This window comes from Juglans microcarpa x Juglans regia, chromosome 2S, assembly GCF_004785595.1.
Source record: "Juglans microcarpa x Juglans regia isolate MS1-56 chromosome 2S, Jm3101_v1.0, whole genome shotgun sequence".
Classification (NCBI taxonomy): Eukaryota; Viridiplantae; Streptophyta; class Magnoliopsida; order Fagales; family Juglandaceae; genus Juglans; species Juglans microcarpa x Juglans regia.
The window spans coordinates 24,467,099-24,482,848 of NC_054597.1; the positions used below are offsets into that span (position 1 = coordinate 24,467,099).

Consider the following 15,750-nt stretch of genomic DNA (forward strand, 5'->3'; position numbering starts at 1 on the left):
CATTATTTTGGCTTAGACATTCATTATCCATTATTAACCCTTGAAATTTTTTTAAGATTTAAAAACGGATACACTGGTATTATAAGCAAGCACAGACATGACACTATGCGATATATAGCATAACACCAAGCAAAATATAACCACCATCGACCATTTATTATTGCCTAAATTTATATGCTAAAAGCCAGCGCTTAATGCATGAGAAACTTGGATCACAGAACACGTGAAAACAACCCACACTTTTATATTCGGAATAAAAGATTCATTGCAAATAAAAATCACAAAAACCTAATATTCCCAATACAAGCATGCAGTCATACAAAGACTTAGGCCTCGTTTGCATTCAAAACCTACCTCAACTCATATTCATTCATCTCATCTCATTATTACAATTTTTTCAAATCTCAAAAAAACTTTTCTAAATTTCCACACAAAATATAATAAATAATTCAACTTTTATTCTACTACTTACAAACCATCTTAACTCATCTCTGAATCCAAACCACTCTTTAATAAGACAGATTTGATTGAACTTCATGGGAATTAACAGCTACTAAAGAGTGATACTACACAATCGGAATAAACCATAGGGAGTTTGGAAGAGCAAGTGGGTTATATAAATTGTAAATGTTGAGATACTAAAAGGATATATACATATATTTCCAACAAAATAAATTAAAACATTAACTATTTCAAGAAAGAAAAAAGATGCAAAGAATATTCAGGAAAACGCAGCAGTAACTCAAAAGATTAAAAAGGCATCTGTGGCCAGCATAATGTGTATAAAAATTTGGGAACAAAGAAAGTGGAAAGGACCTAAAGAGGCATATGAACACATTGGCCAATTGACATTGCCAAGTTTTGGCCCTACAAGTTGAAGAAACATCGTAAGACATCATGAAGTCAGCAAAGCAACCACAGTTCAATAGGATAAAAAGTTGAAACATTGTAGCCAGAGAATAGAGAAGCCACATGTTATGATCAGTTTATATCAGAAGAGAAGCTCGAAGTATAACAGGAAACGAGCATGAGGATGTAATCCGTTGGTTAAACTGTTAGTTAGTCATGTGCTGCACACGTGTTGATTTAAGCATTAATATACGTTTAGGTCCTTACTTGCTTAGAATTACTATACTACCCCTGTTGTAACGGTCATTAACGTTCATAAGACTTCTATAAATACTGAAGTCTCTTATTGTGTAAAGCATTGAACAAGTTAATAAAAAAAGTATTGGAGGTTTCTGATCCCTCGAAGATCAGCAAGTTATTTTTCCTTTTATTCTAGTCTGCTGCTACACCACACAAAGATAACCAACCTGAGAGCCCGTGCCTGGAATCAGTTCAGATGAACCTCAGCTTTTCACATTTGATTCAACTCGTCTGGTTTATGCTAGGAGAGAGCAAATCCAGACCCCGAATCCCCTGAATTTCAAGTCCCAACAACTCAACTCCAAGCAAACCTATTCCTACAGCATGCATAATAGCACACAAGAATTTGTACTTTTTTACAAAGGTGCACCAAGATAAGCATTTAATATTGATCCCTCTTATCAATTATCTAATTGCAGGGTCTCAATGCCCCTGAGGGCACCTTCATAGTTTCGGGTGGTATTTCTCCCAGATGGTGTACGTCTGGGATCTGAGGATCCAACTGGCAAAGTCCTTTGCCCACTTGAAATTCTGCGAGCTGCTCCAGGGCTGGCCTCAGTAGTACGAGTGTGATTGAGATCTGACTCACTCTCAACAAATGCATCACGGCTGCTAGAAACAGCAGCCCGCCTTGATGATCCACTTGGACGGCCCAAATTATTGGAGTTTGATAACTGCACGGTCCACAAATACAGGTCATTAGTTTTAAGATGTGTGAAAACCAATTGGCCTGTACAATTTCAAAGCAGCTCATGCTATATCATATTTCTTATGATCCAATATGCCTAGAGTGGGAAGGGTTGAACAAAAAAAATGCAGATGGTAAGAAATTAGTAACTTCAGCTTTAAGCCTTAACCAGCAAGACTAAAACAGGCTTTAAAGAGGAATGATGCTAAAATTGAAACGGTTATGGAAAAGTTATCCAAGCAACAACCACGCTGCCACCTAGGGATAACTCAGCAGCAACCTACTATGGCATTCAGTGAAACAAAGAGGGGAAGAAAGGCCTATGCCTTTCACTAATTTTATAAGGGTCTCACTGAATGAAACCGTCCAAGATATATAATGCATCAGACAATCAAAGTTCTATAAACCTAGGAACAATCGGAGAAAAAAGTCCTCGCAACTTACAGGCATTACACATTCCAAACAACTCACCATAACATCATTAGAGATTGCAGAATCATTAACAACTGGACTTCTCTGCCTTGAAAAAGTTCCAGAAGTTAAAGCTGGTCCTGCTATTCTCCGCCGTGATGGAATCATCGAAGGCAAAACAGCTGCTCGCCCATCCTCCCCACCTGCAACAAAGTCGGAGAAGTAAGCAGCAAAAACAGCTTATGTTGAAGACTTGTGCAATTGCTATTACGGCTTGGAAGGAGTGAGACCAGATGTCAGAAAACTATATACAAAGAAGGCAACCAGGGAAAAGGATGAAGAGTTCGAAATGATGTAAGGACATCAAGGGAAAAAATCTACTGACAGGCTTGGCACTTGAGAAATTAACATGGATAGATGTAATGAAAAATCTATATAAGTGAAAAAGGTTATTAAAATCAATGCAAGGAGAAACACTAAGATATACCTATCTGTCTATCAGCATTGGCAATAGCAGTGGGCATTCCAGAACTAGTTCCAGCACCAGCACCCTAACAAAAACAGGCATTACAAAATGATTTAATGTGGACAACAGACAGAACTAATAGATCACTTACAAGGGCACGAACTGGAGGAGCAGCCATCTGTGATTGCTGATACTTCAAAATAGTCCAGTCAAATACATAATCAAACTGGAAGCCTGTACTAAACAAGAAAGAGCAATGAGAAGCTGGAATACCATGATACTCCGTATGAACTGGCTTTTGACTTGCAAATATGAAACCATGTGAAACTCAAACTAAATCTATCTTTCTTTGATAGGTAAATTTTATTAAGAGTGCACATAGTGGTGAACCCGAGTACACAAAGTGTATACAGGAGAAAACACCCGACTAAGGAGATCTATTTTAGTGGAAATAACTTCAAACCTTCTCGGATAAAAAGATCACGAAATATTCTTTTCAGATAAGCATAATCTGGTTTGTCATCAAATCGTAGTGAACGGCAATAGTGAAAGTATGACGCAAATTCTGTTGGATAACCCCGACACAAGGCCTGAAAGAAGCATTAAGTACACCATTTACAATCTGCAGTAGTTGGAAATAGAAAACTGAGGCAACCACTATTTACAAACAACCAACCTCAACTGAGGTAGAAACTTTCTTTTCACTGATTTTGTCATACTTCTGTTTCTTAGTTCCTGCTTTCAGTCCTTGCCAAGGGAGACTAGAGAGAAAAGAGGAATCACTAAAGCATACAAAGAAACCAATGCAAGATTCAAAGGAAGGATAAGGAGCAACAATCACCTTCCTCTCAAGAAGTACATAAGAACATATCCAAGAGATTCTAAATCATCCCTGCGGCTTTGCTCTAATGAATTAAAACATCAGCAAAGAAACCATAATTATGAAATCCAGAGAGTACACTTACTAGAAATACCACAAACTAGAAAGAATACTCTCTGCAAAATGATAAGACAAAACCTACCTATACCAAGGTGAGTGTTCATGCTTGCATATCTAGCAGTTCCAGTCAAATTCTTGTTTTCTCTGCAGGGTCAATGAACAAAATACAATTAAAATTTGTCACCCACAGTTACCGTATTGATAAGGGCTCAACACGGTTAATATGTGTTATCCACACTATGACAAAACAAACAAGTCAAAAGAAGGTATAGATGAGGTGCTGGCTCAGATTCAATTATATCCACAACTATTTTTCATATATTACCTATCTTTCCTTGCCAAGGCAATTAGAAAATAAGGAAGATTTAAGTCAATTTCTTTTTTGATAATTAATAAGAGAATTTTATTCCATGTAAATAGGCATGGCCTAGGTACCAGGAAGTATACAAGAGAGTACCCCTAGATACAAACTAGAGCAAGAAACGACTAAATCCAATCATGAAAATTTCCATTCCCTACAAGAGCCTTAGCCCAAAAACATAAAGTGCTAAAGAAAAACTCCCTAAGTTCTTCCATCAAGCGTTCTCTATCTTCAAAGCACCTCTCATTCCTCTCCAACCATAAGCACCATATCAAGCACAAATGGATCATCTTCCACACAGCTACACTACTTTGTCTCCCCACGACACGTTTCTAACATGCAAAAAGTCAACCATGTGCTTAGGCATCACCCAAGCAATACCCGTCCTATCAAAGATCTCATTCCACAGTCTTAGCCGCCTCACAACGAAGAAAAAGATGGTTAACAGATTCACCATCTTTCTTACACATGAAACACCAATCTACAACAAATAGTCCTCTTTTCCTCAAACTATCTGTGGTTAAAATTTTTCCAAGAGCACCAACCAGCAGAAAAATGCAACCTTACTAGGCACCTTAAAATTTAACATAAAATTTTATATACGACATCGAATAATCCCATAACCTAAAGCAAACAGACAAAACCAAGGAATTAAACTTGGACTTCATTCTAGAGATCTAGCTTTTTCTTTTTTTTATTTGCTTCAAACAAATGATAGCAATTACAAGCTAAGCTGGTTTTATCTTAATACAAAAGTCCCCAAAAAGATCTTGATGCCTGAGGATGTCATCTACAAATATAAAATCTTTAGCTCAACCATTTTTTATCGGTGAATCTTTAGCTCAACCACTTGACACTTGCACAGCTTAAGATTAATCCATTTCAGATGGAGGTCTAAGCTTAGGACAAGGGTCCTCTCGATTTTCAAGTGAAACTGATAGTAACCATTTAGCATAAAAAAATTAGATATTTTGATCATTTCAATTGTCAACATAATGTGAAATGATAAATATACTCCATGCTTTACACCAAATGGATACTGTCCATTTCACTTGAAATAGAGAGAAGATCCTTTTACATGAGCTTAAGTGTGTTTTTGCAAGAGAACTAGCACACAAAAACTAATATGTCAAACATAAAAAGGAACCTAAAACATGATATTGTGCGCTAAGAAGAGATTGATATTACTCAGAAAATACACCTCCCAGAAGATGTTAAAGGTTCAACAAATCTTTTGATAAATTATGGATGGTGCTTGTTGTCTAAGAAAGTAACTGATTCATAATAAGAAAAGGAACAATCAGATAGAGATGAAAAATAGAAATTATTAAAACATCAAATAGTTAATATCAAGAACAATGGACAGGAAAACAAATAAAGTGAGAAAAGAGGCAGAGACCATCTATTCCCAAGGCTGGAAAAAGCAAAGAATCTCTCTGTAAGCCTACTCATGCCACACTCAATAAATAGGCTGATATGGAAGCCTTCCACATCAACTAGCATTAAGAAGTACTGGTGTTTTAGCTTTTTTTTATTTATAACTGTAATGGTCCCATAACAAGTGATGTGTTTATAAACTGATTTATATAGACTGCAAGGTTTGAACTAAACCAAGTATACCAGAGGAGCAAATAGATGCTTTATACACAGATAATTTAAACACGTTATAAGAAAAGTAGACCAGAATTTACAATAATATTTCTTCCCTGTATTTTTCAACACACTAAAATCAACACCAAAATGCATGTAAAGTTTTCTTTGGTAGAATATCAAAACCCACTTTAACGCAAGGCTCAAAAAATTAGAATCGGATTTAGAATCGTGAAATGATCAATTCAATGAATCGGGTCATTCAATTCGTTGACTTGGGCGATTCATGAAAATTTTGAATCGGGCGTTATCTTTCATAAAATATATTACAAAAAATATATAATGCAATTCAAGCATTTAAAATCATGTATTAAAAATAGGGCTGTAAATAAGTAAGGCTACTACTAGACATGCTGCTCGAGATTGGCTCGGTCAAACTCAAGTTCGACTCGATTCGTTAATTAAATGAGTCACTCGTGAACATAAAATTATGATCAATAATTTACCTATAAAAAAAAATTATGATCGATAATTAAACAATACAACTTGTATAAAGCTCGGCTTGACTCGTATAAGCTCAAATAATTTTGTATTTATTATTTTTTATAGTATTATCTCTATTTATAATGAGAATATTTTTAATATCTGAAGAAATTAAAGAAAACCATGTTCCTAACACTAAACATATTACCTAAATCCTTATAAATATAATTACTAATATATGTTTATATACACTTAATAAAGATATTAGTAAAAAGTCAAAATTTGCTTGTCAAAGTTTTTAGGTGAAGTTATAAAATAAAATATAAATAGTCTATGTTATCTTAATGAAGCAGCTCGTGAACAAGCTTGAACTTGCTTGAATATTAAATGAGCTATTTGTGAACATAAAATCCAAGTTGATGAAAAACTCTAACTCAACTTGTGTTCGAAGAAAAGTTAAGCGAACAAGCCTTGACCACCAACTACTTGCTTGAACTCGGCTCATTTACACCCCTAATTAAAAAGCTTAAAAATATAATTCATTAACCAACTTCATTAAAAACATTGAATCTAGATAGTTTCAATAAGCATGAAATCCATGTATTTACCTCAATTGTTCTCATTTTATTGCCCCAAATATTCTAAGTTACAAAGAAGTTGCATACTCTTTAAATTACAAGATCATAAAAATGGTAGTATTGTGTACACAATTACAAATTTTATACAAAGTAGTCGTTCATATCCAAATCTTTTATATTCAACTAAATAAGTAAAGAACTTCAGGTTCTATCCTTATATTTTTCTGCCCATTTTATTGAATACAAGGATTAAAACTTAAATATGTTTAGTTCAATCATATTTTCATATAATAAACTAATAATTTTATTTATCAAACACAATCTAAAAAAGAAACAACTTTGAATTGGTTAGAATCGGCTCAAATCAATTTGAAATCGGCTAGAATTGGTCTGAATTGGCCGATTGAACCGGTTTTGTTAGCAATTAAAAAAATTCGCTAAAATCAGTTCAGTTTTGACCGATTCAAATTGAATCTGTTGAATCAGCCTGAATTAAACCATTTTTGCAAGCCTTGCCTTTAAGACACAAACTCAGCCAAAATTGAATACACACAATTATTCCTCTCACCTGTAAGGAATATGTTGATGGGTTGAACTATCTCTATATTTTTTTGCCAGACCAAAATCAATGGCATACACCTACATGATGCGAACAACAATTTCCATATCAATATTGACATTCTGAAAGAAATAAATAGAAACAACACAAAATTTAGAACATAAACCTGATTTGCGCGTCTTCCCAAGCCCATAAGAAAGTTGTCAGGCTTGATATCTCGATGAAGAAATGATTTAGAATGAACAAATTCGACACGATTAATCTGCAGTAAGCATAAGAAAAGGTACATATAGATAAGAGAAACATACAATTTAATCCAACATTATGCGTAATGTCTCAATGTAATCTACCATTTGATCTGCAAGCATAAGAACTGTCTTCAAAGAAAGCTTCCTGCTGCAGAAGTTAAAAAGATCTTCAAGACTATGTCCAAGCAAATCCATTACCAGCACATTATAGTCTCCCTCCACTCCAAACCATCTCACATTTGGAATTCCAGCTGCAAAAATCAAAATTGAGTTGAAATAAGAAATCAATATCGGATAAACCAAAATATGAAAACAAAGACTTGAAAGAAAATCCAAGCACCAACGAGATAAAAATGACCAATCAACTGAAAAGGATTAGAAGTTATATTACTTCCTCCCTGTAAGATTCTGTATAACTTTGATTCATATAGCAATTGAGGATGCTTTGTCTTGACATTTTCCTGAATGTAAGAAAGAGCATTATCATCTTAAGAAACCACAAATAACCAAACGCCATTGCAAACAAGCAAACACAGAATAGGTGCATATTAAAGCAAAAAGATGAAATACATTGGACTCACGTGAATATGGTAAATGGACACAAGATTTAATAATATTCGTTACCAACTCTCAGTTTGTCAAACCAGACAAAAACCAAAATAAAGTACAATAAGCTCGCCCAGCCTCTCTCACTAGATTTCTTCTTCAGAAGAACCGACCGTGTAAACTTAATAATAGTAACAAAGAAGATGGAAATATCTGCTTTTGTATTGACACTGAATAACTTTGAAAGCCCCAAAATTGGCTAAGTAATGCTAAAAATTGAAACCGTCTGCATCTCAACCTAATAAGAGAAACTCTATCTTTTTCTCATCAAGAGGAAAAAAAACAGGGAGAGAGAGAGACAGAGACGGCTGTGGTATGATTTCCAACAGGAACGGACACCTCTCCAGTCTACCCCGATTACTCTCCGATCAAACATTTACACTGTCACGCAGCAGAAATAACATTAAAATAAATCATCTAGGGAAGAAATTAACTTCAACATTCACATAATAGAAAACAATAACTGTCCCAAAGGAAATATAAACGAAAGTAACAAATTGCACGGGTTCATGAATTTTCCATTGGCGTAATAGGTGAGCAATACTCACAAGCTTAATTGCAACGTCTTCGTTACTCTGAATATTAGTACCTGCACCACAATTCAATCACCGATTACAGACTGAAACATCAAATTACCACAACAAACCAAAAAGAAAAACAACAATAAACGGACCGAGATAGATCTCCCGAACGAGCCGCTACCGATCTTTCGGCCAAGCCGAAACCTATTCCCAACGCGATGCTCCATTTACACAACGGAAATTTTGAACCCTAGCTAGAACTCCAAAACCTAATTTACGGAAAAAATATGTAAAAAGAATTGTTACGCAGAGAAAGCACGAGAATCTGAGCCGAAGGATACAAAATCCTGAAATACAATAGAAAACCCCGAGAAAAAGCTCCAAAACCAGTCGAGGGGAAATCGTGTCGAAGAGAACCAAAAAAGGGAGAAAAAAAAATTGAAGATCTAGGGTTAGAAGCTACTTTCGTGTTAATTCCCTTGCGGGGGTTGATTCTAGGGTTAGATTAGAGTAGATTTCAGAACAGAAACGGGAAGGAAAGAAGAAGAAAAAAAAAAAAAAAAGGTGAGCGACTGAGCGACATTAATATCTAGTTTTTTTTTTCTAATCCAGTGAGCGACATTAATATCTAGTTAGTTTCTCAGGCATTGTGGAGCTATACGATCCAGTCACTTTGAACAAACAAAAATCTCTCTCTGGTGCGTCCGCGTGTGTGTGATTCTTCTTGCCAAATTTTCTTTTTTGTTTCCATTTCTTGGGAAAATGCTTGGGCCAAGAGGTCTCTCCGATGAAGGTGGGGACAGGGAGGTTTTTGCGCCGCTGTTCGGTGGGGCCCGTGTCACGTGACTTTATCCACCGGGAGCATGTCGGCACCTGACAGATAAGTCGAAAATTAATTGATTGGTTGAGTCGTGGTAAGTCATTTGTGTAATCTGAGTTTGGAATATTTTATTTTAAATAATGATAGATACATCAGTCGTGGTAAGACATTTGTGTAATCTGAGTTTGGAATATTTTATTTTAAATAATGATAGATACATCAGTCGTGAAACGTGCAAGTATTAAAGAAATTAAGATTATACGTCCCACGTACACGAAAAATGAAAGAAACAACTAATTTTAGTTTTCATCTTTTATAAGGAAATTATGCTATTTACAAGTCTAATATATAATATATTTTTTTTATAAGTAAGAAAAAAATATAAACAAAGTGATAGTATGAATATTAAATATGTCTATCAAATGTGCCTATTTATATATTTTTAATTTTTTAATTTTTTTGGTTAAGAAAGTGACTAGTAATGAATTTATATTTTTTATTTTTTTTCTTAATAATTAAAGATGTTTAAAAAATAATTAAAAAATAAAATAAAATAAAAACTCATTTATACTAGTGTGCACATTTAGTAGACATATTTAATAGGCACTCTAGCATTATCCAATATAATAATACATCACTTCCTTATTATATTTGTTAGGAAAAAAACGATTGAGCTAGGCAATGAACCATAGAACGCGATATGATGCAGTGACGCCGGTGAGAGACTCACCATATACTTTACATATTATATTTATTATTTATCTTCTATATTAAATTATTAAGAGTATCTTGCCTTCATAATCATCCAACATATATATATATGTATATATATTTAAAAAAAACATACACACATACTAGCAGTGGGGCATTTGCCCGGTTGAATGAAAAACAAGTTGTTTTGTAAAATATAAACAAGCTTTGTGTAAAAAAAAAAAAAAAAACCGTAATCATAAGCAAAATAAGTGGTATATAGAGAATCTTTTATGAACTCAGTTTCTGCATCTAATAGGTAAAAATAGATGTGGAGAATCTATATGATAATGATAGTACTTCACTGCATAAATCGAAACAATCCAATCGAAGAAAATACAAAACGAGAAGTGATAAAATGAAATTTAAAATTAGCGAAACCAAAACATGGTCTTAGTCGCAGAATAGAAAATTCTGAATCAACTTTATTGGAGTGCAAAAGAATATGTATCAATAGAGAAAAACACATTATAGTTAGGAAATGAAAAACAACTCAATCATAAAATTCTGAGTCAATTCCTCCAAAGTAACAGTCTACATGTAAAGCCACAAAAACTCCTACGAAAATTGCGAACCTTTTCATGTATTCAATGTCTAGATATTACAAATTTCATACCAGAAAGGAAAATGTACGTCTGCACCAAGATTGCTTTCATTGCAATAACAAATCCCTCTCTCTCGTCTGTCTCTCACTCACTACAGCCACCGCCTCAGACAAACAGAGCCCAATCCCAAGATTGTCAAGAAATCCGTCATTTCAACGTCATCTTAACCTCCACATGCTTGCATAAAAAAGATTCACACCATCATGCACAATATAAATTACAAAGAAAATTGAAAGCATATAAATTAAACCGACCTGTAGAGAAAAAGAGAGACCTTTTGGATTTGGTAAAGTGCGGGGAAACAAGAAATTATTGCTGCTGCTGCTGCGAGAGAAAGCTTCAGAAGAATCTGTGAAAGAGAGAACCACAACAGAAATCAACTATTTTACACTAAAATCTAAAAGATACCAGGAAGAGAGGCTAGAAATATGCGAGAATCCAACCCTGCTGTAAAATATCAAACTCAGCAGAACAAAAAGTAGAATAGTCGGGCTCAACCGAAAAGCTGAACACAAGAGTCAGGGCACAACCGTAATTACATCAGGTCACACAGGGGCATAAGCGGCTCAGAATGTTAAAAGACTATTCATTTCTGTTCATTTGCGTATAGCCGCTTTTAAGATATAAGGATATACATTAAGAGGTTTTTTTTTAATAAAACCCCCCATGGTGCCTCTTTGAGCTCTCTCTTAACTCTCTTAGGCCTGTTTGGATAACAAGGTATTTTCTTAATTTTCTTTCAAAATACTATTTAAAAATAGAATATTTTTCAATTCTAAATTTTCAACTTAATCATTTTTCTAACACAAAATCCAATACAATTTTTCAGGTTTCCAAAACAAAACACAATAACTAATACAATTTTTAAAAATTTTAAAACAAATTATATTCAACCAATTATATTCAAATAAATTTTTAACTTTATAATATTTTTATTCAACTGTTTCTCTCATTTTCTAAAACTCAATAAAACATCTTAATTCAAATCATGTAACTAATATTTACAAACTATTTCACTATTATTCATAGAATTCTAAAATATTTTAGTGTCTAAACGAACCATCAGTCTTTCTCCCTCTCACCGTCGCCCCCAGTCACAAATATCTCTATCTCTCTCTCATCATGGGTGATGGGCAGACAGCCTAGGGGCCAATCCGTCTTCCGGCATCTGGATGAGGGCACCCGCCCACGGCACGGGTGCCCAACTCCCTCTCCCCCATGCGGGGAAGTGTGGTAGTACCCCAAGCGTTTAGGTGAAAAACTTCTCTGGACTTTAACAAAGTATACAAAGTCTTCATCCTAACGTTCAAAATATGGGAAAGTAGAGATGCATTTGCCAGTCTGCTTGGCTAGTGCCACCACAATATAATGATAACATAAATTTAAAAGTGTAGCAGCGGAGAGGAAAATAAATAGGAGAATAGAAGCAAAGATTTGAGATCTAAATAAAGCAAATACTAGTCACATTTCATAATAATTGAAAAAAACAATAGGAGAAAAGGAAAAAAAATACTTTATTAGGGCTAGGATAAGGTTGGTAATGCAAGTAGGGACAATATTTTTTTGTCGCTTCGTCACACTCATCACTTGACATCGAACTTACGAGTAATTTAATTGAGAGTAATGTTAATACAGTCGTAAAGTGCGTAAGTATCGTGTAGTTATTTTAAAAAAGAGTAGAATTTTTTATTAAAAAATTAATTTTTTAATATATAAGTTTCCGTATTTATTTATTTTTTTTAAAATAATTACACAACATTTACATACTCACAATTACCACTATCATTTTTCTTTAATAATTGAATATGCAGTCTTAACTCTAAATAATGGAAGATAAAACTGTTCATGAGAAAAGACGAGTTTAATTAAAATATACAAATAATCTAATATTTGTTTTTGAGATTTATTTATTATCATTGCAAAATATTGTTGACTTGAAATTATATATTTTTAACAAAAATCTACTATTTCTATATGTGATTGGTACGAAAGGAATTCGTGGAATGAAAACTCTTTTATAATTGTAATGGCTAGTAGCAATTTTTGCATCAATTAAGTCCTCATTTGTTTTCGTAGATAATATTAAAATGAAATGAGATGAATTATAATAAAAATTAAAAATTAAATAAAATATTATTAAAATATATTTTTTTAATATTATTTTTATTTTAAGATTTAAAATTGTTGAATTATTTATTTTATTTTATGTGAAAATTTGAAAAAATTATAATAATTAAATGAGATGAAATAAGTTAAAAAATTTTGTAAAAACAAACGCTACGAGAGTGTATTAAAAGAAATCTTTCGTAACGACTTATTCGGATGCATAACTGTAACAGAGTCAATTTTCCAAGAAATTCACGTATCAGCAACTCATTTGATCATTAACAGACTTATTTTATTAAATCAATATAGCATGACTTATCGTCAAGGCCAAACTTTTTGAGTATTTATAAATTCCAAAAAGACAACGCCTGTTAATGTATAGAACATAAGCATTGAGATGAGATTGAGAATTCTATATTATGATTTAAGTGAAAGATGTTTTATTGGATTTTGAAAAATAAAAAGACTATTTTGCCTCTCAAATTTACCGCTCAAGTTGACAGTTTGACATTTTTTTTTCACTTAATGATTAAGGAAGTGATTTTAAGCGTATTGGGAGATTTTTTTAAAATATTTAAATATATTAAAAAAATTAAAAAAAAACAAAAACAACATGCAGTCAACTTGAGCTAACTACTCTAGGCGGTAGAGCAGTCCGACTCTTTAAAAAATGAGAGAGAAACAATTGAGTAAAATATTATAAAATTAAAATATTATTATAATATAATTTTTTATTTTGAAATTTCAAAAAATTGAATTGCATTATATGTTTTGTTTAGAAGTTTGAAAAAGTCGTAATGATTAAGTAATAATTAAATAAAAAAATTGAAGATTTAAAATCAAAAAATATTTATATTTAAATGATATTTAAAAATGAGATGAGATATGATGTGATACAACATCGGGGTGATACCTTACCGCCAAATAGCTAGTTAGCATCGTTTATGTCTGGAAACATTATATCTAATGCTTCTACAGCATATGTAGTTGATAACGGTGACTTATTAAAAATAATTATTTTTGCAAGGTACAACATGTTTGTTGCAAGATTTGAATTCTGGCTGATTCAATCGATTCAGATTGAATTGGTAAGAAACAAACCGATTTTAGTATTTTTTTTTTTTTTAATCATTCACTCAATCTCTTCAATCGACCGATTTAGACCGATTTAGACTGATTTTAAATCGATTCTAACTTATTTAAAACTATATTTATTTTTAAGTCATCTAACAACTTTGTTTTTTTTTTATTTTTTAATTTCTTGTCTAAAAATATGAAAGAACTAAAAACATTTTTATCATTGTATTAAAAAATAATCGCAAAAAAATTAAAAGATAAAACATGCAGCTCTTTTTTTCTTTAGTTCAAAAAAAAAAAAAGGAGATAAATAAGTATTTTGTATTAAATTTGTGATTATGCATCAAATATTATATTTGGCACATGCTTATAACTTAATGATCTTTATCTTCTTCGTATACAAGGTAAAAAATGTCAAAACTTTTAATTCATATCATATTTTTATTCAAACTAGTCAATAAATTTATATTTTGTATTCTTGTATACATGATATTAAATGCTTGAGTTGCATTATATATGATTTTTAATATTTTTTTATCAACATTGAAATAACCGATTCAAAATTGTTATGAATTACTATGAGTTGCAAAAGATGCCTTAGTCATTTCTGATGTACACATGCCATGCACGATGCAGACTGAGTGCACACCGTGCACCCAAGAGGGCTACTCTGCCTAGCCTGCCACGGGCTCGACAGAGACGTTGATGGCCACCATGTGGACCGTCGACCCCCCCCCCCCCCCAACCAGGGACTCCTAACCACCCTCCCCATGGAGGTGGGGCCCGTGCCATGCACGGTATAGGCTAGGTGCAAGGTGACCACTCAGTCCAGCCCATCGTGGGCTCGACAGAGATGTTGATGGCCACAAGTGGATTGTCGACAACCTTTGCCTCCGCTAGGGTGGTCCTCGACCACTCACTATGAGACCAGCAAACATCCCTGGGGCCACCACGTGGACCATCGGGACTTCCTATCTCCATGGCGACCGTCCCTAACTACTACGGCTATGCGGGGCAGTGTCCTGGTCGTGGAGGCCATGCACATAACTTGCATCCATAAGGCTTATGGCGTAGCCACCATGAGCTAAGTGGAGATCCCAACAGTCACCGCCGGGACCTACGACAGCCTATGTCACAACCAAAGTGGTCCCGACCACGAAGGTGATGTCTGCCTCACGAATTGTGTGCACAGGGCATACACACAGTCGAGTCCCACCTCGCCCACTCACTATGGGCCAGTGGGGGTCATCAACGGCCAACGACGGGACCTTCGGCTATGTCTATCACTTGCGAATCTAAGGTCCCGGCGAGACGTTGAGTCTAATTTGTGGTGCAAGCAAATGGGCATGAAGATCAAAAGACCCCTTAACCCAACAGTTAGCTACCAGTATCGATTCTAACTCGCGATGTAAGCAAACCGGCGTGGAGGTCAAAAGACCACACCACCTGCCAATAGTTAACCACCAGTGTTGAGTCTAACTCGCGGTGCAAGCAAATGGGTGTGGAGGTCAAAAGACCCCACGACCTACCAACAGTTAGCCACCAGTGTCGAGTTTAACTCACGGTGCAAGCAAACGGGCGTGAAGGTCGAAAGACCCCACGTCCCACTAACAATTAGCCACCAGTGTCGAGTCTAACTAGTAGTGCAAGCGAACGGGCGTGGAGGTCAAAAGACCCCAAGACCCACCAACAGTTAGCCATCAGTATCGAGTTTAACTCGCAGTGCAAGCAAACAGGCGTGGAGGTCAAAAGACACAATGACCCGCCAATAGTTAGCCACTAGTGTCGAGTC

General features: G+C 34.4%; 1 pseudogene; it reads right to left on the bottom strand.

The window, feature by feature from the left end:
* Positions 1 to 720: 720 nt before the first annotated feature.
* Positions 721 to 9,340, bottom strand: LOC121252463 (annotated as a pseudogene).
* Positions 9,341 to 15,750: the final 6,410 nt, after the last annotated feature.